Source organism: Neodiprion lecontei, chromosome 5 (assembly GCF_021901455.1).
Source record: "Neodiprion lecontei isolate iyNeoLeco1 chromosome 5, iyNeoLeco1.1, whole genome shotgun sequence".
In the NCBI taxonomy this organism is placed as follows: domain Eukaryota; kingdom Metazoa; phylum Arthropoda; class Insecta; order Hymenoptera; family Diprionidae; genus Neodiprion; species Neodiprion lecontei.
In genome coordinates, this window is record NC_060264.1 from 16,923,400 (window position 1) to 16,929,639 (window position 6,240).

The following is a 6,240-nucleotide window of genomic DNA, read 5'->3' on the forward strand; positions in this document are numbered from 1 at the left end:
TTTGATATGGAAAAGTTTTGACAGTAATGGAAAATAGAGATTACTAAACGCAAATGTATTGTTTTTTAATAACACCGGCCCACAGAAAAAAAGTGGCCTGTACTTTTGACCGGACCTACCTATCTTTATGTATTTTGACGCGCTGAATCCGAATCTGAAGTCAGTTTTGCCCGTACACCCTCAAAATTTTGAGTAAATTGCAAAAAAACCATAAAAATCGCCAAAAATTAGCATTTTTGGTAAGAAAAAAATTTATGGAACTATAGACCAAGTATGATTTTTATGCATTTTGGTCCGCTAAACCCAAATCTGAAGTTTATTCAGCCATAAGCCTTTTAAAATTTAATTGGGCCGGTGTTATTAAAAAACAATACATTTGTTTTTAGTAATCTCTATTTTCCATTACTGTCAAAACTTTTCCTTATTAAAAAAAAAACGCCCATTTTATATCAGTCTTGACGAGCATTTCTTAAGAAGTTTGAGAGATGCGAGATCGGAACGACAAAATTATTTCAGTAGCAACAATGTATGGACCCCTCTCCTTTTCTGATATTCGCAGCCAGTTGAGAGGCTTCACAGTGTTCAGTTTAGTGCCAGCAGCTCTCGAGGTAGCAAGATGGTAAGTGAATTACATAATTATTTTACATGTATGGAAAAACCGGCAGGTTTGACGATCGTCTATTTACTTTATAGATTAAGAAGAGAAAAAAAGGGAAGGACCTGTAGTCGTATTTTATACTTTATTTAATTTTCCTTGAATTGTCAGACGTTTTTATTTTTGATTGTATAGGAAGAAGATGTGTGGGGAATTCCATTCTAGTGCCCAAGAATATAGTACACATTTTCGATCATTTTTTCTTTTTTTTTTTGGGAAAACATTTTCCTCAATTTCCAAATTTCCTTAATTTTTTGGTATTCAAATCGATTCTTAACAATTTTGCGCACAGGTGGGATTTCTTTAATTATTTTTTCCTTAATCCTGAGGATATTTCCTATCTGAGACCACCGTCAATAGGCGAGATTCCGGAAATCATAAAATTACCTTTTTTTCTAATTAAAAAGAAAATCACATAAGGCCACTAAGAACTCGAAATGAAAATCTGACAAAATTAGAGATGTTTTTTTATATTCGAAGCCATTAACGTAAAAAATCCGTTCAACGACCATCCTAATAGATATACATTGTATATGGGGCATTCCGCGTCAAATTTGCAACCCATGTACCTCACCCTCTTCGATTTTGATAATTCTTTAGTATGATGTTACAACCACGGTTTCAATCGACTTGAAACAGTGTCGGAATTTTTTGCAGATTTCTTTAGCCACCACTGAAAGAGAAAAAAAAATGAAAAACCAATTCCGGAAACGCTTCTTTTAAAATTCTGAAAAAATTCACACTGATTTTATAATTAAAAATATGATTTGTAAGCATGACAGGACAACGTGATCTCAACATTCACTACTTTTCTAGCAAGCATTTTTTTCTCATGCCGGAATTGGAGTTTCTATTTATTTGTTCGGTCATAAATTTCTCTATTATTAATGGATATCAATTTTTCTGAAATTTAGAGGAATGCCAGAAGGCCTGAATACAGTTCATACCATTTCATTCTTTTTTTTTAAGTTATCCAAAGATCCAAGAAAACCAAAAACTTGCTAGAAAAGTAGTAGATGTTAAGATCACGTTGTCCTGTCATGCTTACAAATCATATTTTTAATTATAAAATCAGTGTGAATTTTTTCAGAATTTTAAAAGAAGCGTTTCCGGAATTGGTTTTTCATTTTTTTTTCTCTTTCAGTGGTGGCTAAAGAAATCTGCAAAAAATTCCGACACTGTTTCAAGTCGATTGAAACCGTGGTTGTAACATCATACTAAAGAATTATCAAAATCGAAGAGGGTGAGGTACATGGGTTGCAAATTTGACGCGGAATGCCCCATATACAATGTATATCTATTAGGATGGTCGTTGAACGGATTTTTTACGTTAATGGCTTCGAATATAAAAAAACATCTCTAATTTTGTCAGATTTTCATTTCGAGTTCTTAGTGGCCTTATGTGATTTTCTTTTTAATTAGAAAAAAAGGTAATTTTATGATTTCCGGAATCTCGCCTATTGACGGTGGTCTCAGATAGGAAATATCCTCAGGATTAAGGAAAAAATAATTAAAGAAATCCCACCTGTGCGCAAAATTGTTAAGAATCGATTTGAATACCAAAAAATTAAGGAAATTTGGAAATTGAGGAAAATGTTTTCCCAAAAAAAAAAAGAAAAAATGATCGAAAATGTGTACTATATTCTTGGGCACTAGAATGGAATTCCCCACACATCTTCTTCCTATACAATCAAAAATAAAAACGTCTGACAATTCAAGGAAAATTAAATAAAGTATAAAATACGACTACAGGTCCTTCCCTTTTTTTCTCTTCTTAATCTATAAAGTAAATAGACGATCGTCAAACCTACCGGTTTTTCCATACATGTAAAATAATTATGTAATTCACTTACCATCTTGCTACCTCGAGAGCTGCTGGCACTAAACTGAACACTGTGAAGCCTCTCAACTGGCTGCGAATATCAGAAAAGGAGAGGGGTCCATACATTGTTGCTACTGAAATAATTTTGTCGTTCCGATCTCGCATCTCTCAAACTTCTTAAGAAATGCTCGTCAAGACTGATATAAAATGGGCGTTTTTTTTTTAATAAGGAAAAGTTTTGACAGTAATGGAAAATAGAGATTACTAAAAACAAATGTATTGTTTTTTAATAACACCGGCCCAATTAAATTTTAAAAGGCTTATGGCTGAATAAACTTCAGATTTGGGTTTAGCGGACCAAAATGCATAAAAATCATACTTGGTCTATAGTTCCATAAATTTTTTTCTTACCAAAAATGCTAATTTTTGGCGATTTTTATGGTTTTTTTTGCAATTTACTCAAAATTTTGAGGGTGTACGGGCAAAACTGACTTCAGATTCGGATTCAGCGCGTCAAAATACATAAAGATAGGTAGGTCCGGTCAAAAGTACAGGCCACTTTTTTTCTGTGGGCCGGTGTTATTAAAAAACAATACATTTGCGTTTAGTAATCTCTATTTTCCATTACTGTCAAAACTTTTCCATATCAAAAAAGAGGCGCCAAAAACGCGGAACAAATCGATTCGCTCTCGGAATTTTATTGTTTCAATTATTTGTTCTCTTCCGGGTTACCCCCACTACAAAAAAGGTGGGTTCAGTAAAAAAAAAAGCAAAAGGAAAGAAGGAAAAAATCGACCGGCTCTCGAAATTTTCTTTCTTTGATTTGTTTTTTCTCTCCGAAAATACAAAAAAAAAAGCCGGGATTGAATTTAAAAATAAAAAAAAAAAAAGAGTGAACTGCGATCGAACCCGTGTCCCGCATCACTCCATCCTCATGTTTTTTTTTTTTTTTTTGAGGAGGAAACCATATTTATTTAGATGAACAATAAATGCTCAATATTTACAATATTGCACTTGTAATTATCTTAGTTTATGTAACTCCGGCTTAAATTTTAAGCTCGATCTAACATTTTGTTTTACATTAAGTGGTTAACTTATTTTTTAGTGTTTTGTTTAAGACTTGAATGCAGTATTATAGCAAAGGCAGTAGTAATTAACTTAAATACAGGAAAACTTCGCGCAAAAACCTGTGATTGAAAATTCATCCTCATGTGGTATCCACTCAGCCACACCACAGCTACGTCCGTGATCGCGCGTTTGCTCGGTATGTTTATGGAGCTTGCTTGGAATTCGCTGATGGTTCTCTGGAAGATTCAGTTCGAGAAAAAAAAAATTTCCTCCAACCACTTGCCCATTGCACATTTTGCATAAATGTTATCGAGCTGGCTTCGTATATTTTTCCATAGACAGCGCGTACAAATATTCGAGAACACCAGGCGTCACATATTTTCATATCAATAAAAAAATAATATTTATTAAAAAAAAAGAAGTATTCGGGCTGGGAATGGTTAATTATTTTGGTTCAGCGTCCGCTAATTGAATCCAAAATTTATCAAATCTGGAGATACTTTTATTCGCTGACATTCATAATTGAAACAAAAAAATCCCAATTCTTGCATTCCTGGAAACATTAGTGCGAGCGGGGACAAGGATGCGATTGGCAACCGCTTGCTCGAGCGACCGAGTATATCTATATATGCACGATTGTGGGCCACCTTCGGTGCATGGCCGCCTAGGTGTCAGGTCGGAAATGGGCCACCTTCGGTGCGTGGCCGCCTAGGTGTCACGTCGACGCTCCAACCTAGCTGGTATCACGAAAAGCCGAGCGTTGGAGATCTCCCTACTCATCTCTGGTATCACGCATAAGTGGTCTGCAGTGATCTGTAGCGGGATTCCGTAACTCTCTACCGACAATTATCGTTGTCGCTAGCTAGCGACAGTTGTCGCTTGCATCGACGATGCTAGCGACGTAGGGTGATTGGGTATTTGCATGATTTTTATATTTCTTAACTTTTGATGTTTTTCGATTCTATAAATTTTTTTAGAATTTTTGAAAAAAAAATATTTTGTTTTTGTTTATAAGTATTTAAATAATTTAATAAATAAAAAAAAGGCAATATTTAAATGAATAAGTAGCTCCATCTCGCGTATGTGACGTCACAATGCTGAATTTTTTTGAAATTTTTAGCGCCAAGTTCTCCTGTAAGCACGCCGTACGTGTAATCAGCTGTTGCTCTGTGTTGTGATTGATGAAAAGAACGTCTGATAGTGCTGTTTATTATAAACTAAAGTTATTAAATTATTTAATATGTCATTAAAAAACGATTTTTGTTGGTGTATAGTACCAACTTGTAAAAATACTCAAACTAATGCTTGCTTAACATTCTTAGTATAATAACATTGACGTGATCATAACCTCCACACAATTATCCGTGTGAGTTAAAAAAAAAAAAACACCACACAAAAATTGATTTCTATTTTAATTATTTTCACCGAAGTCTGACATTAATTATACAATGTATCAAACTTAAAGTTTAAAAAACTTACTTAAAATTTTTTTAGCGCTAGAAAATATTGTACATTACTCTTTGTGAATTCAAATAAACGCGCCAGTAGCAGCACAATGACGTCAAACCAATCACATTCCGTTTTATGTCACGTGACTTTTATGTGATTTAGGACCACTTTTATTTATTAAATTATTTAAATATTTATAAACAAAAACAAAATATTTTTTTTTCAAAAATTCTATAAAAATTTATAGAATCGAAAAACATCAAAAGTTAAGAAATATAAAAATCATGCAAATACCCAATTGGCCGTGTCCCTTGAAGAGGGAGCACAGTAAATCGCGTGATTTAATTGGTCTCTCGGTACGCGGTGGGGTCACCGAGTGTACGTAGAGACTTTCTTTGAAATTTGTATACTGTTGTCTATTTGGAGTTCGGGTTGACCGTCAGGCGGCGGCACGCCGGTGAGGCGTCCCGTCACAATATATAAATATATATAATGTTAAATATTATATATTTTGTCATTTTTATATGTATAAGAATAAAATGAATAATTGAATGATTAAATTTGGGGCCATTTGATTCTCGTAAAATTTTTGAATCGCACAAATTTTAGCCTCATCTACCAGCATCTACTACCCGGTAAACACGTGTAAAAATGATAAAATTTGAAAAAGTACGTGTCGGGCACAATATAAGATCACGATAATATTAATTTTATTATTTTATTAATAACCAACGCTTTTTTACGTTATTTCAAAATGTACGATAATTTTTCGTCAGGTACGATAATCTTACGCCCCTGGTATAATCAGCGCCATCTTCTAGGTTGCCAACACTGCGACTGACGGGAACTACGGGAAGACCTCTCAGGCTTCTTACACTAGGGATGGAAACATGAGCTGAAGAATCGATTCTCGATTCCGATTCTTTTTTCCGAGATTTCGATTCTCAGAATCGATTAATCAATTTCAAGAATCGATTCTTTTAAAGAATCGATTCTGAGTAAGATTTTTCTTTTTTTTAATTAAAATTTTATAAATTTTTTTTTTTTTAAATAAAACTTGTAAAATAAGGTTAAAGGTACAATAAAATGTAAATTTATAAAATATTACATTTTATTAAAAAAGTAACATTTGAAAACATTAATAAGACTAGTATTTTTTCATTCAATATTGATGCTATAGTGTCATTACTCCGGTTTTAAAATAAATTATAGAATCGATCGCTAAGAATCGATTCTAGATCGATTC